Source organism: Entelurus aequoreus, linkage group LG15 (assembly GCF_033978785.1).
Source record: "Entelurus aequoreus isolate RoL-2023_Sb linkage group LG15, RoL_Eaeq_v1.1, whole genome shotgun sequence".
NCBI lineage: Eukaryota > Metazoa > Chordata > Actinopteri > Syngnathiformes > Syngnathidae > Entelurus > Entelurus aequoreus.
Window position 1 is genome coordinate 34,928,969 of NC_084745.1, and position 20,309 is coordinate 34,949,277.

At 41.4% G+C, this 20,309-nt stretch overlaps 1 protein-coding gene across 6 annotated transcripts in view; it reads right to left on the reverse strand.

Moving 5' to 3' along the window:
* Window positions 1-19,690, reverse strand: part of sulf1 (sulfatase 1) — a 177,444-nt gene extending 157,754 nt beyond the window's left edge. For all 6 annotated transcript variants that reach the window (XM_062021273.1, XM_062021269.1, XM_062021271.1 and 3 more), the window contains exons 1-2: window positions 19,613-19,690; window positions 5,571-5,677 (exon numbers count right to left, since the gene is read on the reverse strand). The gene's annotated coding sequence lies outside the window, so the exon portion shown is untranslated. The remainder of the gene's footprint in view (window positions 1-5,570; window positions 5,678-19,612) is intronic.
* Between the last annotated feature and the right edge of the window lie 619 nt (window positions 19,691-20,309).

The window sequence follows — 20,309 nt, forward strand, 5'->3', positions numbered from 1 at the left end:
ACTAAGCGAAGATTGAGCTTGTGCAGCAAGCAGCGTGAGTACGCAAGGGGTCTAGATCGTCCTGCAAAAAGCAGATACGAGCAAAAAAAATCAAACTATCAATTAAATAGATCTCTATACATTTCAAAAAAAGATTTGTCGGGTGATATCAAGTGTTATCCGTCGGTGGAGTTTGGAGTTGTCGAACCAGCAAGTGCTCTAACGTCATTCTACACGACAAAACAGATGAAAACTTGGAAAAGCATGGAGGTCTACAACTTCTTTATGTGTGGCTGGGTCAAGGAAATTTGTATCAAGACTCTCTTGGACAAATATGCATCGTTTTTGCTCGGGTAAGGATTATTTTCATGATTTAACTTTGCGTCTTGAGAAGACGCGTCCATGTAAACAACCTAAATCATAATAAATGATAAATGGGTTATACTTGTATAGCGCTTTTCTACCTTCAAGGTACTCAAAGCGCTTTGACAGTATTTCCAAATATTCTCGAGTTCCGCATATTTTATTCTCTGACTATTCTTAAATGGGTTATACTTGTATAGCGCTTTTCTACCTTCAAGGTACTCAAAGCGCTTTGACAGTATTTCCACATTCACCCATTCACACACACATTCACACAACTATTCTTCTGTTACTTAACCAACAGGAAGCAATAAGTGAAGATAGGCGAACACACTACCACAGAGCTAAAAATATCTTGTGGTGTACCTCAGGGATCAATACTCGGACCAAAATTGTTCAATCTCTATATAAATGACATTTGTAAAGTTACAAAGGACTTAAAGTTAGTATTATTTGCAGATGACACAACAGCATTTTGTTCAGGAGAGAAGACAAAGAACCTAATACAAATAACAATAAATGAACAAAGTAAAAATATGGTTTAACAAAAACAGACTATCTTTGAATCTCAGTAAGACTAAAATAATGCTATTTGGTAACAGTAGAAGAGAAAGTCAAACACAAATACAAATAGACAGAGTAAATATTGAAAGGGTAAAAGAAAACACATTTTTGGGTGTAATAATAGATCATAAAATGAATTGGAAATCTCATGTAAAAAATATACAACAAAGTAGCAAGAAACACATCAATAACGAATAAAGCAAAACACGTTCTAGACCAAAAACCCCTTCATATTTTTTACTGCTCGTTAGCGTTACCATATCTGAGTTATTGTGTAGAAATATGGGGAAACAACTACAAATGTGCGCTTCATTCACTAACTGTGTTACAAAAAAGATCAACTAGAATAATACATAATGTTGGATAAAGAGAACATACAAACCCATCCATCCATCCATCCATCTTCTTCCGCTTATCCGAGGTCGGGTCGCGGGGGCAGCAGCCTAAGCAGGGAAGCCCAGATTTTCCTCTCCCCAGCCACTTCGTCCAGCTCCTCCCGGGGATCCCGAGGCGTTCCCAGGCCAGCCGGGAGACATAGTCTTCCCAACGTGTCCTGGGTCTTCCCCGTGGCCTCCTACCGGTTGGACGTGCCCTAAACACCTCCCGAGGGAGGCGTTCGGGTGGCATCCTGACCAGATGCCCGAACCACCTCATCTGGCTCCTCTCGATGTGGAGGAGCAGCGGCTTTACTTTGAGCTCCCCCCGGATGGCAGAGCTTCTCACCCTATCTCTAAGGGAGAGCCCCGCCACCCGGCGGAGGAAACTCATTTCGGCCGCCTGTACCCGTGATCTTGTCCTTTCGGTCATGACCCAAAGCTCATGACCATAGGTGAGGATGGGAACGTAGATCGACCGGTAAATTGAGAGTTTTGCCTTCCGGCTCAGCTCCTTCTTCACCACAACGGACCTATACAGCGTCCGCATTACTGAAGACGCCGCACCGATTCGCCTGTCGATCTCACGATCCACTTTTCCCTCACTCGTGAACAAGACTCCTAGGTACTTGAACTCCTCCACTTGGGGCAGTGTCTCCTCCCCAACCCGGAGATGGCACTCCACCCTTTTCCGGGCGAGAACCATGGACTCGGACTTGGAGGTGCTGATTCTCATCCCAGTCGCTTCACACTCGGCTGCGAACCGATCCAGTGAGAGCTGAAGATCCTGGCCAGATGAAGCCATCAGGACCACATCATCTGCAAAAAGCAGAGACCTAATCCTGCAGCCACCAAACCGGATCCCCTCAACGCCTTGACTGCGCCTAGAAATTCTGTCCATAAAAGTTATGAACAGAATCAGTGACAAAGGGCAGCCTTGGCGGAGTCCAACCCTCACTGGAAACGTGTCCGACTTACTGCCGGAAATGCGGACCAAGTTCTGACACTGATCGTACAGGGAGCGGACAGCCACAATCAGACAGCCTGAGACCCCATACTCTCTGAGCACTCCCCACAGGACCTCCCGAGGGACACGGTCGAATGCCTTCTCCAAGTCCACAAAGCACATGTAGACTAGTTGGGCAAACTCCCATGCACCCTCAAGGACCCTGCCGAGAGTATAGAGCTGGTCCACAGTTCCACGACCAGAACGAAAACCACACTGTTCCTCCTGAATCCGAGGTTCGACTATCCGGCGTAGCCTCCTCTCCAGTACACCCGAATAGACCTTACCGGGAAGGCTGAGGAGTGTGATCCCACGATAGTTGGAACACATCCTCCGGTTCCCCTTCTTAAAGAGAGGAACCACCACCCCGGTCTGCCAATCCAGAGGTACCGCCCCCGATGTCCACGCGATGCTGCAGAGTCTTGTCAACCAAGACAGCCCCACAGCATCCAGAGCCTTAAGGAACTCCGGGCGGATCTCATCCACCCCCGGGGCCTTGCCACCGAGGAGCTTTTTAACTACCTCAGCAACCTCAGCCCCAGAAATAGGAGAGCCCACCACAGATTCCCCAGGCACTGCTTCCTCATAGGAAGACGTGTCGGTGGGATTGAGGAAGTCTTCGAAGTATTCCCTCCACCGATCCACAACATCCGCATTCGAGGTCAGCAGAACACCATCCGCACCATACACGGTGTTGACAGTGCACTGCTTCCCCTTCCTGAGGCGGCGGATGGTGGTCCAAAATCGCTTCGAAGCCGTCCGGAAGTCGTTTTCCATGGCCTCGCCGAACTCCCCCCATGTCCGAGTTTTTGCCTCCGCGACCGCTGAAGCCGCACACCGCTTGGCCTGTCGGTACCTGTCCGCTGCCTCAGGAGTCCCATGAGCCAAAAGAACCCGATAGGACTCCTTCTTCAGCTTGACGGCATCCCTCACCGCCGGTGTCCACCAACGGGTTCTAGAATTACCGCCACGACAGGCACCAACTACCTTGCGGCCACAGCTCCAATCAGCCGCCTCGACAATAGAGGTGCGGAACATGGTCCACTCGGACTCAATGTCCAGCACCTCCCTCGTGACATGTTCAAAGTTCTTCCGGAGGTGGGAATTGAAACTCTCTCTGACAGGAGACTGTGCCAGACGTTCCCAGCAGACCCTCACAATGCGTTTGGGCCTGCCAGGTCTGTCCGGCATCCTCCCCCACCATCGCAGCCAACTCACCACCAGGTGGTGATCGGTAGAAAGCTCCGCCCCTCTCTTCACCAGAGTGTCAGAAACATGAGGCCGCAAATCCGATGACACAACTACAAAGTCGATCATGGAACTGCGGCCTAGGGTGTCCTGGTGCCAAGTGCACATATGGACACCCTTATGCTTGAACATGGTGTTCGTTATGGACAATCTGTGACGAGCACAAAAGTCCAATAACAAAACACCACTCGGGTTGATCCGGGCGGCCATTCTTCCCAATCACACCTCTCCAGGTTTCACTGTCGTTGCCAACATGAGCGTTGAAGTCACCCAGTAGGACAAGGGAATCACCCGGGGGAGCACTCTCCAGTACTCCCTCGAGTGTATCCAAAAAGAGTGGGTACTCTGAACTGCCGTTTGGTGCGTAAGCACAAACAACAGTCAGCACCCGTCCCCCCACCCGTAGACGGAGGCAGGCTACCTTCTCTCTACCTCGCGCACAAGCTCAGGCTCCTTCCCCCCCAGCGAGGTGACGTTCCACGTCCCAAGAGCTAGCTAATGTAGCCGAGGATCGGACCGCCAAGTGCCCTGCCTTCGGCTTCCGCCCAGCTCACAATGCACCCGACCTCTATGGCCCCTCCCATGAGTGGTGAGCCCATTGGAGGGGGGACCCACGTTGCCTCTTCGGGCTGTGCCCGGCCGGGCCCCATGGGGACAGGCCCGGCCACCAGGCGCTCGCCATCGTGCCCCAACTCCGGGCCTGGCTCCGGAGGGGGTCCCCGGTGACCCGCGTCCGGGCGAGGGAAATCTGAATCCTTGTTGTTTCCTTTCCATAGAAGTCTTTGAGCTGCTCTTTGTCTGATCCCTCACCTAGGACCTGTTTGTCTTGGGAGACCCTACCAGGCGGCATGAAAGCCCCCGGACAACATAGCTCCTAGGATCATTGGGACACGCAAACTCCTCTACCACGGTAAGGTGGCAGCTCAGAGAGGAGACATACATACAAACCCTATATCTATTAAATCACAATTATTGAAATTCAATGATTTGGTGCATTTGCAAACAGCTAAAATTATGTACAAAGCAAACTATAACCTGCTAGCCAAGAATGTACAGCAATTCTTTTCAACAAAAGAGGAGATATATAACCTTAGAGGAAAATCTAATTTAAAACATACGTACAACACTTAAAACTTTTAGTATATCAGTATGCGGAATTAAATTATGGAACGGATTAACCAAAGAAATCAAACAAAGCACCAATATGATTCAGTTTAAGAGACTGTTCAAACTACAAGTGTTCACAAAATACACAGAACAAGAATTATGATTAACATCTTGAGCCTTTTTTTTTCTCCCCCTTTTTTATTGAGACAAAGATTATCTATGTATTTAATATTTGTATGTTTACTATGGTACATTATTTATTTATTATTTATCTCTTCACTCTTCTGTTACAGAGAACAAGGACATTGGATAAAATTGTTATGGTATGAAAAGGGGTAGGATTAAATAAGCTCGGCTTCTTCCGACTCCTTTTCAGACATGCTGTAATGAAACGACTGGAACTGTGTGATGCATAACATTGTATTGTATACATGTTCGAAATAAACTGAAACTGAACTGAACTGAACTGTTTTAACATTAGATGTTTCGTTGTATGTTTTGACCACAATGACAAAAAAGCTTTCATAAATGCGCAAATCTTTCTTCCGGTGGATAACACATTTTTAAAAATTTTGGCGTTAGATGCTGTGGTAGAATATTTAATACTGCAATGCTGTTATTTTAAAGCTTACTTTGCACTGAACAGGAAGTAACTGTAAGCACAATGCTGTGTAATCGTATCGCTGTAATAAGGAAGTTGACACTAAAACACACGTGATGATAAACTGATGGATTACTCATGAAAACTTACCTTTTTGGCGCTCACATTTTATGTCAATTAATGAATGTCACCGTCACTTTTTTGGTTATAAAATCACAGGATCAAGAAAAGATAAGGCTTGACTGTTTAAAGTTGCCTGGATAAGGTAACGGACTAAAATTAAGTCATACGATGGAACAATAATATTTTTTGTAACTAAATTTCATACCTGCAGTCTGAAGCGCCACTGCACATGACATCACATGAGATTTCAGCAAATCTCGCAAGATTTCATCTGAAGAGTGTCTGGAATAGGGATCAAGAATGGTGGTCATTCTGGAAGGCGAACGCAAAAAAAAAAGTGTTAATTTCTTTTCACACTTCCCTGACAGGTAAATGATGCTTTGTTGCCGCAGTGTGAGCTACAGCAGCTTGAGAATAATTTAAAAAAAACTTTTTTCAAACTTTCAGCCAACTTCAGTTAAGTTTTAAAGGCAAATGAATACTTTTTAGAGAAAGAAAAGCAAGCGCTACACCAAATGATCCTGTAAATTAGTTTTAATGGAAGTAAAACTCCAGTACATACAGTTAAGGGTTTAAGATGCAAAGTTTGACACCGGAATTGACATTAAGGCTGCAGCTATTCATTTATTCAAGTACTCTGTCGATTAATCGGTCAAAACACTTTATAGTCTAAATGCGTATTTTCAGGAAAATAGTTTAAAGGAACATTTTTTTTGCTTGCCATAACCTTTATTCTTGGTTTCCGAAAAAATGCACATCATCAACAATGAAAATTGCACTTTTAACATGCGAGTATCAATAAAAATAAAAACAAATTATGAAACTGTCGGCTGTTCGCCACCACAAGAATATCATCACAATGGACGAGATGATCATTGATTAACTACAAATAACGCTTATTGTTCATCCATCTATGGCTAAAGATTAATAACTAACCTAATCATTATTTTTGGGTATACTTTTTGTTTTATTTGTATTTTCTCATGTAAAATATGTGCTTTGAGCTCAATAAAGGTTGAGGAAGTGGGAGTTATTTTAATCAACTACAGTAGGTTGACAACAACCTAGCTAATGATTGAGTGTCCCCATCAGTAGTCTCTTCCAGCCAATCAGAGAGGTTCAGAGCAGGTCTGGAGGTGTACACCATGTAACCTGACACCCCCGGCCCCGTCGCTAATGATCCTCCCATCCCTAATATTGGTTTAACTTGATCGGCCTGTTTGGAGACGTCTGAAAAAAAGTTCCGTTCCACTCCGCCGCCGTCACCCCAGCCGTTAGGTCAGAGACCATCTTGGAAAAAAAAAAAACATTGACGCACATACAGTATGTCGTGCATGTTATGACTCGCTGCGACGGAAAAACATGAAGTAGCAAACGCCGCCGCTATCCTGGAGAGTGTTTAGGCTTTCAATAACATTTGTAAACTCTAGAAGTTGACATAAACAGCCAGGTGGAATATTTTGTGGCAGCGTCACATGACATGACAGAAATGACAGGAGGAATGACTCTCTCCTTCCTTTTGGGCCAGAAGCAGTTCCAGACTTGTATATCGCCGTGGCAACTTTGCTGACCTTTCACCTTACGTCGTGCTACACCTGTCAACAAGTCACAACTGCACTGTGGGATCCCTGCCTCCACTGCCCCCTCCCTAAACAAGAGACACTTAGGATACATGAACCGCTGTCACCTGGTGCAACAACTCAACGCAACATTCATTTGATATGGGTTAAATAAGCAATTAAATAAGGATTTTGTACTTGTTTTGAATTTGTGGTTGTCAAAAGTATCGATACTTTGATGCCAATACGTAAAAAATTGGATACTAGCTTTTTCAGGATACTTAATACGGAAGACACTTTTTCCTCGGACAGCCATGTCTCTTTTTGGCGTGTTAAAGTTGAAGTTAAAGTACCAATGATTGTCACACACACACTAGGTGTGGCGAAATTATTCTCTGCATTTGACCCATCACCCTTGATCACCCCCTGGGAGGTGAGGGGAGCAGTAGGCAGCAGCGGTGGCCGCGCCCGGGAGTCATTTTTGGTGATTTAACCCCCAATTCCAACCCTTGGTGCTGAGTGCCAAGCAGGGAGGTAATGGGTGAGCTCTGGGCAGTCAGCGCCGAAGATGAATGCCTGCGGTCTTAAAAAATGAGCCTGTTTTTCTCATGTATTTATTTATTTTAGTCAGTCTGCCACAAATGCGGATTTGGCGCATCCATTTTAGCCCTGGCTTATAAAGAAATTATAATGGAACTTTGGCGGTATGCTCCGTAACAGACGTAGCAGAAGGGATCTGTGTTGGCGATTAGCAATGCATTAAAAGTGAAACGAGATGAAGTGAAAGAGAAAACGTGTCTTGCATCATGCATTTATTCGGTAATCAACTACAAGCGGTCAGTTGAGATATTCGCCGCACGTATAAGAGCGAAGATCCACCTACACAAGCCCGGCAGGGAGTGTGCAATGCTTGCAGAACACAAACTTGTTGCAACACAACCTTTATCACATTGCTTAAAAGACACAGCTTAGAGACACTCTTTTGTCATTTGGTAGCCCGATGCCTTCCAAGTGAAATATGTAAACCAGTGGTGTTCAAAGTGTAGCCCGGGAGCTAATAGTGGGAAGTCCAGCTCTTTGACGACTAAAATCAAATACATGGGTTTTTTTTACTAAACAAAAAAAAAACAGCAAAAATGGAGCAAAAAGGCTAAACGTAATGAGAAAAAGCTGAAATGTTGATACTAGTAATGAATAAAAAGTAGGGCTGACAAAGTTAATGCAATAACGCGTTAACTATAAGTCCCTTTAACGGCAATCTATTTTTTAACACGCAAATAACGCACATGCATCCTGACTCTTTTTTTACCCTGGATCCATTCCGTAGCGTGGGGGAATGTAATGGCGTCCAGTTGCTGTTGAGCCACAAGCTTCAAAATAGCGAGGGGGACATTATGAAAATCTTAAATCCAAAGCCATGGCAAGTTGACAAGACAACTTTATCTTCATTCGTCGTGAGACGCAATCATTGGAGCGAACGCTGCTTGCACGCTTTGCTGCTTGTAGAGAGGAGGAGCTTCACGCCCGTATTTACATTACAGTTGAGTGCATTACTAACATAAAATGTAAATTGTTACGCTAACTGCTTTAGTAAACTGGAATAAAATCTCAGCAGAAAAAGACGGTAGGGCGGTAGTCCAGAGTCACTTCTAGTCACTTTTATTGTAGATTTTTGTCAAAACACCTTTTCTTACCAAACACGTACTTCCGGCATCACAATATTAGCGCTAAGCTTCACATCTGGACTAACTACCAAAACAATGAAACATCGGCTTAGGTTACGATCATGCTTTGTCAAAGACGTTTTTCTTAAATCTGTGATATTTCTATCTACTTTTACCTAATGTTTTATGGCAGATAGAAATAAAGTGTATATTATTTTATAACCTGTTCTGATTGGTAGTCCGCAATTACAGAATGTTTAGCAGGCTGAATATTACATTTTATTAATAAATAGAGAGGGTTGAAACATTGTCCTGCAGAGATATGAAAACTATTAACTTGTACAACATGTAATGTACAGAATATCAGAAGAATTCATTCAGGTAGAAATATCACAGATTACATTACCAAACATCTTTGACAATCAAACCATGATGATTTTGTGTTATTAATGTGTGATGCTGGTGTCTAAACCTGGAAGTGGACTCCTCCCCTCCCCTCTGATTGAAAGGGCTCCTACAGGAGGAATACAAATACTGTATTGCTACAAAATACAAAATCTCGCAAGACACCAATGCACTGCAGGTACATTTTTTTAACTCTTTAAAAGGATGTTTATGTCCTTTTTGTGTGGAGCTGTTTAAAAAAAGCCTAATGTTTAAAAGACATTTCATCAAAGCATACTAATTGTCCAGTCATGGTAACAAAAACATGCAAATGATCCGTATAGGTTACACTTACTAATGACGAAAAATTATATTTATCTGCAATTAATCACGATTAATTTTGAGTTAACTATGAGCAAAAGTGTGATTATTGTGATTAAATATTTTAATCGTTTGACAGCTCTAATAAAACAAAGATTTTTCTTCAACTATGTTTTAGCCTTTTTATTAGCCTCTATTATTACAAATCATATGATGTCACACCACCACCACCACCACATTGAGAATATAAAGAACAACATTGTTTATGTACTAGAAAGCGCCATGCCACTACTATTTTTTTTACATAAAATAGTTAACTAATGTTTTATTAAGCACAAAATTGTTTGTTATGATATACTGGGAGGCTATAGTCCACTGCTGCTCTTTTCAACAACTTGTGGTTATCAATCACAGGTCTTTGATCATTTTGATTTAACACTAACCTACTAACCTTTAATACTAACCTTGGGAGTTTTACAGCAGTTATTATGACTACCGTTCTTGTGCATGTAGTACAAACTCCCGCAGTTGCTGCAAAGAAATACCGCATGCACACGGCGATTATCGAAGCTGGCAAACTTATCGAGTTCATTTTCATTAATCATTCGGTTAATTGACTTATCGAATGCTGGCCCAAGTCTAGTGTTTTGATCACTGAAACCATCTAATTTTGCAATATTGTTTGAGAAAACTGCTGGATGTTTCTTGGAGAATGTTGGTGGAGGTTCCCACCAGAAGCAAATATGAAGGGACACAAAGGGAGATGATTTGTTGAGTCGGGGCTTTGAAGTTTTATTGCTCAGTGGAGCCTCAGAGGTCAGGGCAAAGAAAGGACTGAACTGTATTGGACAAGTACGTTGTAGTCTGATCCGACCTACCACGTTGCTTCCTGATTAGCAGTCGTTTATATTCATTGGGAGCCGCAAAATTGTTTTTAGGGATTTGATACTGACCTCATCACTGGAAGCCCCCCCCCCAACTTTCGCTTGCTATTCAGTCTTCCTGCGTTCAATCAGATGCCTGTCCATTCCCTACAACGTTACCATGTCTCCCCCAAACACACATGAGGGCCCATGTCCACCGGAGAGAAATCCCGTCTGTGTCCTCATCCATTCTGCAGGTCTGGACATGAGCAAACAACAAGCTTTCACCACCCCTGGCAACCCTTTCACTTCACACTGGCAAACACACACACACCACACACACACACACACACACACACACACACACACACACACACACACACACACACACACACACACACACACACACACGACGTGCCTCCGATGGCAACATCCGCTGCGAAACAAACTTTTTTTTAGAAGGGACATCCTGCCGATTCACAAAGCTGTCACAAAGCAAAACCAAAATAAAAGTAAGTATTAAGAAAACAATGGTGATTAAAAAATCATTAATTGTCGCTATAAGTACAAGCTTTATCATACAAGTGTATCCCAACATTCATTTGTTAAAATGATAAGTACAATATTCCTTTGAAGTTTGCTGAACTCAAGTATTTTTGTGTGAAACTGTAAACATGTTCAAAGCAGGTCCAAACTGTTTGCCTTAAAAGAAAAATTAAAATGCAGGAGACCACTTTGAGTCTGGTGTAGATAAATGTATTCGCCAGGCTATTTTTAAAGAAAACTTCTTAGCATTGTGTTGTAGTTGACAAAGCAACAAGTTGTTAGGTAAACTCTGATAATACACTACAGTAAACCTTTTCTTTATCGCTTTTAATTTGTTCCAGGACTGACTGCTGAAAAAAATGTTCAGCAAAGTAGGAATTAACAAATCTTTTCATAGCTAGAGCACAAAAACCCTGTTTAAAACCTAAATAACTCCCAATTTGATTCTGATTCTTGAGGTGATGATTCATTTTTGAATACATTTTCGATTTAACACGATTCTTGATTCATTATTTGGTATACAATGATAAAACATTTTCAAAACAGGACATGGCCTAAATAAAAACTTTAAAATAGATTTATTTTTAAATATATGTTTTTCTATTCAGAATTATTACTTTTACATAAATACATAAATATAAACAAACAAAAAAAAAATCTACTTTCATTCTTAGCGTTTTGTTTTTTTTATATACTTTTTTGAAAATGATGAATCGATTAAGAATTGGCACACATAAGACTTGCGATCAATATGTAAATCGATTTTTTGAGCATCTCAACTAAATAGAAATTTTAACAATATGAGAGCCTTCCAAACATGAAATAAATCCCACATAAATCACCTTTAAACTGGTTTAATCCAATATAGTAATGTTTCCTGGGGCTGAGACAATCAGTTAAGGCTGAAACGACGCGTCGACGTAGTCGACGTCATCGACGTCATCGGTTATGTAAATACGTCGACGCCGTTTTTGTGCGTCGACGCGTCGCATATTTACGTCACACTACCGTCATGGCGGAGCGCAAAGCAGACTGTACGAGCGAGGGGGAAAAAGCACACCAAAAGTCGTCAAAAGTGTGGGAGTATTTCAATACACGGCCTAATAATGTTGTTGTATGCACACTGTGTCGAGCGGAAATGGCCTATCATAGCAGCACAATGGCTATGAACGAACATTTGAAAAGAAAACCATCAACTAGTCAATCGTCCGCGTGAGCATACGTTGTCATCATTACACAAAAACATGAATGTGTCATTTGTATCTGCTAGGGGTGTAACGGTACGTATTTTGTATTGAACCGTTTAGGTACGGGGCTTTCGGTTCGGTACAGGGGTGTACCGAACGAGTTTCTAAGCTAAAGCTAAAGTCTTAACAAGCTGCTTTGCTCCTTCTGCTTCTGTCTCAGCACGCAGCATTGTCCCACCCATACAACCATCTGATTGGTACACACAAAGCATTATCAGCCAATCAGCAGTGCATATTCAAAACGTTACCAGCCAATCAGCAGTGCGTATTCAGAGCGCATGTAGTCAGCGCTTCAGCGTGGAGCAGATAGGTGTTTAGCAGGTGAGCATCAGGCAGCGGACTCTCCCCAAATGATAATAAACACCTCCCAGTCAACTACTAGTAACATCACTATGAGCCCGTTGACCTTCTAGAAACTTAAACTGCAGCTCAGCTCGCTCGCAGTCCTGGCTTGAGGTGAAGGCTAATTACCTCTCAGTTCCAGCCACATCGACCCCTTCTGAGCGTAGACATGCTAACCTTTCTTCATTACAACTGTTAGTCACTCACTGGAATGAGTAGAATTGGTTATTGTGTACTGTGTTGGACTGGATGTTTATTTTGCACATTTTAAAAGCAATACTTAATGTTTACAGTGCTCCAGAATATTTAGATTGGCACTTTTTTGTATTGGATATTTATCTTTATTTTTGCACATTTTAGCAAATAAGCAATTCCTTCACTTTTGTTGAAATGTTTACACTGTTGTTACAGAATATTTCGTTTTGCACTTTTTTGTATTGGATGTTTATCTTTATTTTTGCACATTTTAAAGCAAAATAAGCAATACTTTTACTTTTGAAATGCTTATACTATTGCAGAATATTAAGATTTGCACTGGATGTTTACTTTTATATTTGCACATTAAAAAGCAAATAAGCTACTTTTAATTTTGTTAAATGTTAAAAGTTTTAAATGTTTACATTGTTACAGAATATTTTGTCATGTTGTTGTCACTGTTGACTGAGTGGCCATACTTTTTTTTTTTGTAAATAAAAGCCATGCCTTTTGAAAAAACTGGCCTACATTTATTTTTTCATCTTCATTTTAAATAAAATAAAATAAAAAATAATCGGTAAAAGGAAAAATAATCTATAGATTAATCGAAAAAAATAATCTATAGATTAACCGATTAATCGAAAAAAATAATCTAAAGATTAATCGATAGAAAAATAATCGTTAGTTGCAGCCTTACAATCAGTGGACATAATACTGAACAGCACGCTCTGATTGCGTTCATCTCAATACTACTGTAGTATTGCTATTTTTAGATTATTTAGCCATTATTCATGCTTGTAAATACTTGATAAGATCCAAAAATGTGTAAAATTAGCTTTAAAAATAATACAAATCTGCAATAAGAGCAAGGCAAGGGATGACTGTACGTACAAAAGTTAGGAATATTCGGCTTTTGGGTGAAATTTACGGAATAACTGCAGAGGCTTCACCATATTTATTTCAACTTTCAATATCCCTCTCATCGCTTCCAATATTTGGTAAAAGAAAAACATTTTTATATCACGTTTTCACAAGTGCACTTTTACTGTTACTGATGTTTATAATCTGTCAGCTGGTTCAGTTCCACGTCACATCACACGGAGCATAAAGAGCGAGCGTGATGGGAAAGTTCAGCGCTCAATCAGGGAGTTTGCTTGGACAGATTGGACAAATATTTCTTTTGTGTGGTCGTCTCCACGCCTCTGTTCAGCTCTGACAGCCACAGAGGGAGCAAAGGAGGGAGGGGGGCGGTCCAAACGGGACTACATTAGGGACTTGGTCCAAGACGCAGGGGTGTCTCAGCAGTTGTCTGTCTGTCTTCACTCCACGACTAACCTGAGCTATCAATTACATTTACGGGGGGAAAAGCAGCTAATAAAATAGCACAAGCAGGCTACATTGCATTTTTTTCACACAACATTTCTTTTCATAACTCTACGAATGAAAGGTGGCCAGAAAATGTAATGGAAAGTACGCAAATACCACGGCAAAGACTCCCCCGTACAATCCAATAACTATTTTAATGTCACTCTTAAAGAGCCGCAGATGTCTTCTGCGCCATATGGGGCCATCTAAAGAACCGTAATGGCACACCAACTGCAAGGACACAAAAGGAGCCCAAACCACATGTCGCTGTAAATCAAACTGCTGTTCATTTGCGTCGGAATCTGACACGCGGCACCAAAGGCCAGGTGAAGATCACGAAGAAAAAATAAAGAAAAAACATAAAAACACATCTAACATAAAAAATTGCCTATGAAAATGGATGGACATTTGTGGGCTGAGCATTTCTATGGGTTGAGGTCAAAATGCTTTGGAAGATATACTAGCATACCTGTAATGCAAATATCCTCAAAGTTAAGTAGGGATGTAACAATTAACGGTATAATAATAGACCGCAATAAAATTCCCACCGGTTAGTATGATCAATTCAAAATGTTATCGAAAAACCGTGATCATTTCAAAACTCTTGGTGATACCGTGCAGGGGTGTCAAACTCATTTTATCTCAGGGGCCACATGGAGGAAAATCTGTAGACACGGGGGCCCGACTGTTAAAATCGTGGCATTAAAACTAAAAAATAAAGACAACTTCAGATTGTTTTCTTTGTCTTAATTTGGCCAAAAATAGAACAAACACATTCTGAAAATATTACAATAAAAATATCCCCCCGCGACCCCGAAGGGAATAAGCGGTAGAAAATGGATGGATGGATATAGAAAAAAATACTGGCAGCTGTAAAGTTTAGATCCATGAAGGAAAGAAGAAAGTGAATGAATGTTTATAACTGAATACATTTACATATGCATAAAAAAGTGTTTTCTTTAATTAAGTAACATTTATGACAACCTTTTTCCAAAACACAATATAGAATGTGAGATATGACAGGATAATGCATACATTTGTAATATGTTTTCAAAACGGTACAAAAAAGTTGGGACCCCAAAACTTTACTGTGGGACACCATTTTTATGACTTGATGGGGTCCCTGGGATCCCATTTTGAAAATTACTAGCGCCAACACTGATGGAGTATTGGTGCATGCAAAACAGCAGCAGGCAGCTGTGGCCTGCGGGCTGGTTCTAATAATAATCAAATATCATCCCGGGGGCCATAGATAATTCCTTGTCAAAGTCATAGGCGCTAGCATTCTAATGGCCTGCTATCTTAAATGCTAACATGACTGCAAGACACATTTACAGTACGTCTTCTAAACCTGGTTTAAAGATTTTAGTATGTGTATAAGTACTTTTAGAGCAGGGGTGTCAAACTCATTTTAGATCGGGGGCCACATGGAGAAAAATCTACTCTCAAATAGGCCGGACTGGTAAAATCACGGCACGATAACTTGTAAGTAAAGACAACTTCAGGTTGTTTTCTTTGTTTAAAAATAGAACAAGCACATTCTGAAAATGTACAAATCCTAATGATGTTGGGTTTTTTTTTTTTTACACTTACATGTTGCGGTTAATAGTATTCTACCTTTATTTGTCATTATTTATACTTTCTGAATAAATTGTGTGATAATGTTCATCAGTTAACTCATTGGTGTTAAAGGCCTACTGAAATGATTTTTTTTTATTTAAACGGGGATAGCAGATCCATTCTATGTGTCATACTTGATAATTTCGCGATATTGCCATATTTTTGCTGAAAGGATTTAGTAGAGAACAACGACGATAAAGATCGCAACTTTTGGTATCTGATAAAATAAAGCCTTGCCCCTACCGGAAGTAGCGTGACGTAGTCAATTGAAAGGCTCCTCACATTTTCCTATTGTTTTCAATGCAGCTAGAGCGTTTCGGACCGAGAAAGCGACGATTACCCCATTAACTTGAGCGAGGATGAAAGATTCGTGGATGAGGAACGTTAGAGTGAAGGACTAGAAGGCAGTGCAAGACATATTTTTTTTCGCTTTGACCGTAACTTAGGTACAAGCTGGCTCATTGGATTCCACACTCTCTCCTTTTTCTATTGTGGATCACGGATTTGTATTTTAAACTACCTCGGATACTATATCCTCTTGAAAATGAGAGTCGAGAACGCGAAATGGACATTCACATTTTATTTTATCTCCACAACAATACATCGACAAAACACTCTAGCTACGGAGCTAACGTGATAGCATCGTGCTTAACTGCATATAGAAACAAAATATATAAATCCCTGACGGGAAGGATAGACAGAAGATCAACAATACTATTAAACCGTGGACATGTAAATACACGATTAATGCTTTCCAGTCTGGCGAAGGTTAAAAATGCTGTTGCTAACGACGCCATTGAAGCTAACTTAGCAACCGGACCTCACAGAGCTATGCTAAAAACATTAGCTATTCACCTACGCCAGCCAGCCCTCATCTGCTCATCAACACCCGTGCTCACCTGCGTTCCAGCGATCGACGGTGCGACGAAGGACATCACCCGATCACAGATGCGGTCGGCGAGACGGAGGAAGTTAAGGTGAGTTCGGCGGCTAGCGCGTCTGCTATCCATCTCTGTCCTCCTGGCTGTGTTGCTGTAGTCCGCCGCTAATACACCGATCCCACCTACAACTTTCTTCTTTGCAGTCTCCATTGTTCATGAAACAAATTGCAAAAGATTCACCAACACAGATGTCCAGAATACTGTGGAATTTTGAAATGAAAACAGAGCTTTTTTGTATTGTATTCAATGGGGTACCAATACTTCCGTATCAACCGTTTACGTCACGAGCATACGTCATCATATCTAGACGTTTTCAACCGAAAGTGTGGCGGGAAATTTAAAATTGCACCTTAAAAGTTAACCCGGCAGTATTGGCATGTGTTGCAATGTTAAGATTTCATCATTGATATATAAACTATCAGACTGCGTGGTCGGTAGTAGTGGGTTTCAGTAGGCCTTTAATGTTCAATCTATCAAGATAAAAAAATATTATCAAAATCAAATTACAGGATGTTATTTATGACTGGTGCACTAACATCATGTGGTTTATTATTTTTTTTACATATGTAGCATCATCTTCAAAGATACAAATAGTTGCTATTGCAACATCTAGTGGACAAATTTAGAACAGCAGTTTCTTTCGGCTCATATTTATACTTAGCCAACTCCTCCTGCGGGTCGGATAAAACCTGTTCGTACGTTTGACACCCCTGTTTTATAGCATATTCAACAATGCAGTGACAAGAATAACAGTGATACATTTTGGTCACGATAACCTTGACTGTGACTGCGGTATAGCTCGGTTGGTAGAGCGGCCGTGCCAGCAACTTGAGGGTTGCAGGTTCGATCCCCGCTTCCGCCATCCTAGTCACTGCCGTTGTGTCCTTGGGCAAGACACTTTACCCACCTGCTCCCAGTGCCACCCACACTGGTTTGAATGTAACTTAGATATTGGGTTTCACTATGTAAAGCGCTTTGAGTCACTTGAGAAAAAGCGCTATATAAATGTAATTCACTTCAATTCACTTCACTTTTTCTGCAGAGATGTTTGGATTGATGGCGGACATGGTTTTCAACCAATCTTACTAAGATTTTACACTCACTTATGGTCATAAGTCCGCTAAAGGTGTGTACCAAATTTTGTGATGATTTCATCAACACCCATAAGTTACAGATAGGTGTTTTGTAGAGTTGTGAGAAATGTTAAGTTGATTCGACTAATGACTTAACATTTTCACCCTTTTGTCTACAGTTGTTTATAAGCAGGAGACAAACACATATATAGGAGTGTCCTCATTTAGGCTATGTCTACACTACACCGGATAACCCACCCATCCATCCATTTCTACCGTTTGTCCCTTTTGGGGTCGCGGGGGGTGCTGGAGCCTATCTCAGCTGCATTCGGGCGGAAGGCGGGATACCCCCTGTACAAGTTGCCACCTCATCGCAGGACCAACACAGATAGACAGACAACATTCACACTCACATTCACACACTAGGATAACCCCTTAAAAAATATATTATTTAGCCTAAGCCCCGTTTCAGCCACACTAAACTATCGTTTAAGGTCCCCCTCCTCTGACAATTTTTTACACGGGTAAGTTAGCCGTGTATTTCTTGAATCTCCGGCTCTTAGCTTTGTATGGACTCATTGATCGTTTACAAACTGAGTTCGGAGAGGAAGTGACGCCAGAAACACCGCGCCTCACACAGGAAGTGACATCAGAAAGAATGCGTCACAGCCAGCTTCATAATAAAGCGGTTTCGTAACTCGGAGTTAACCACTGGAAATATGAAGGCGAGTCATCCAGACATGCTTGTGTTTCTCATTCTTCTACATGTACACACGCTTATGGAAATCACACATGAATACCTTAAGAGAAAGCGATTGCAGCTATTTGGGATACAACACTTCTCAGACGGCAAGAGAACTTTCCAAAGTCCAGGTCAGCTGTGATTCTACTTAGCGAAAAACTTCGTCCAATTGTCGAAGGAGTGTCAACAAGAATGCGAGCTCCCGTGGATGTGCGCTTTGTATTACCTGGCCGTCGAGGGAAGACTAACTGGCAAAGCAGACTGTATCAGTTAATGTCCGGCATGTATGTCGCGGACTCAACGTCTAGGTCCAGAGTACATAATGTCACCTAGGGCTGCAACTAACAACTAATTTAATAATCGATTAATCTTTTGATTATTACTTCGATTAATCGATTAATAATCGGGAAAAAGAGACAAACTACATTTCTATCCTTTCCAGTATTTTATTGAAAAAAAACAGCATACTGGCACCATACTTATTTTGATTATTGTTTCTCAGCTGTTTGTAAATGTTGCAGTTTATAAATAAAGGTTTATAAAGAAAACAAATGTTTTAAAAAAAAGTAGACTCTGCGCATAGCATAGATCCAACGAATCGATGACTAAATTAATCGGCAACTATTCTTATAATCGATTTTAATCGATTTAATCGATTCGTTGTTGCAGCCCTAAAGTCACCAAAAACGAATGGACAATGAAGGTGAAGGCAAAAGAGCGAGTGTCCTGACCAGATATCTAGATTCCTAGTTTGATTGATGTAAAATGTTCTTCATCACATTCTTTACGTGTCTAATAAAGATTTGATTAATGTATACTGTCTCAGGTGTGATTCACTACAATAGGGCCCCACAGCACACTGGATTACAGTTAATTAAAATACCACAACACTGGATATTGTTCAGAAAAGTTACTTTTAAGAACTTGCACACAAAGCAACACTGGATGTGACTATGGCGTGCGCATTTTCCGCGCATGCGTATTAAGTGGCGTTGCGCCGGTGGACGGAGGAAACGGTGGCATTGTTGTTGTGGACGCGGATAAGGTTAGGTGGGATTTACCCTGGATAACCTTATCCGGCTTAGTGTAAAGGCGGCCTAAGACTGTAATTAAGTAAATAAACTATAAATGTTGTTTAGTTGAATTCAAAAAGGGGGCGCATAATAAGACCACTTTCCATTAACATGCTAATAAAGGACAGAAGCGGGAAAGTGCAGCGAGCTCGAAAGTGTTTATCTAATTAGGTTACCTGCACATCACCAGTACCATCTTGTGGAGACCTCACACAGTTCAACTCTTTCATAGCAACTTGTGTGTAATATTTTTCTACATATTAATGTCTCGTGTGTAAGTCTGAAGGCTCTTTTTTAAACTTTATTACCGACCTTAACACGCCGAAAGTAATCCTCATGTCTTGACTCCAACATCCACAGCAACACTTCCTCATTATGCACCAATCACGGTCACGGCGAGTCAGGTGCGTTCATGAACCCCGGAATTCAACATTACACAACCAGAGAAACGCATGTTGTTGTTTTTAGCACATTTTCTTTGTTGCTGCTGACAATTTATTGTGGGTTTCATAACCTACTGTTGGATTTATTACTCAGTTATTATCTTATTTATTTAAGTGTGTGAATTACTATGCTTTTCACAAATTCCGTACAACTAAAAGGCATTGCACAACTTGAAATGTAAACTCATTCATATTGTTTTTTTGCACCCCTGCTAAGTCATTTTCAAGGAAATGTCTTCCAGGTCGGCCACAAAACCCACTGCAACATTAATTCATCCATTGTGGCAGTGAAACCATAATATTATTAATTATCATCCATTTGTCTTCATTGTCTTGAAGCCAACGTGCGGCTAAAATATCATTTCTAATGGGGGTTTTCCAGGCCGCCTCGGACCAAAGATGACGCAAGGATGCTTGAAAAAAGCATTTGGAAGAAGAAATAATTAAATCTCCTTTGGGCTGTGAGTGATTCGTTTAATGGAGTGGACATGACCCCCCCCCCCCCCCCCCCCCCCCCCCCCCCCCACATCATGGTTATGGTAAGACAACTGGCAACAACGACGAAC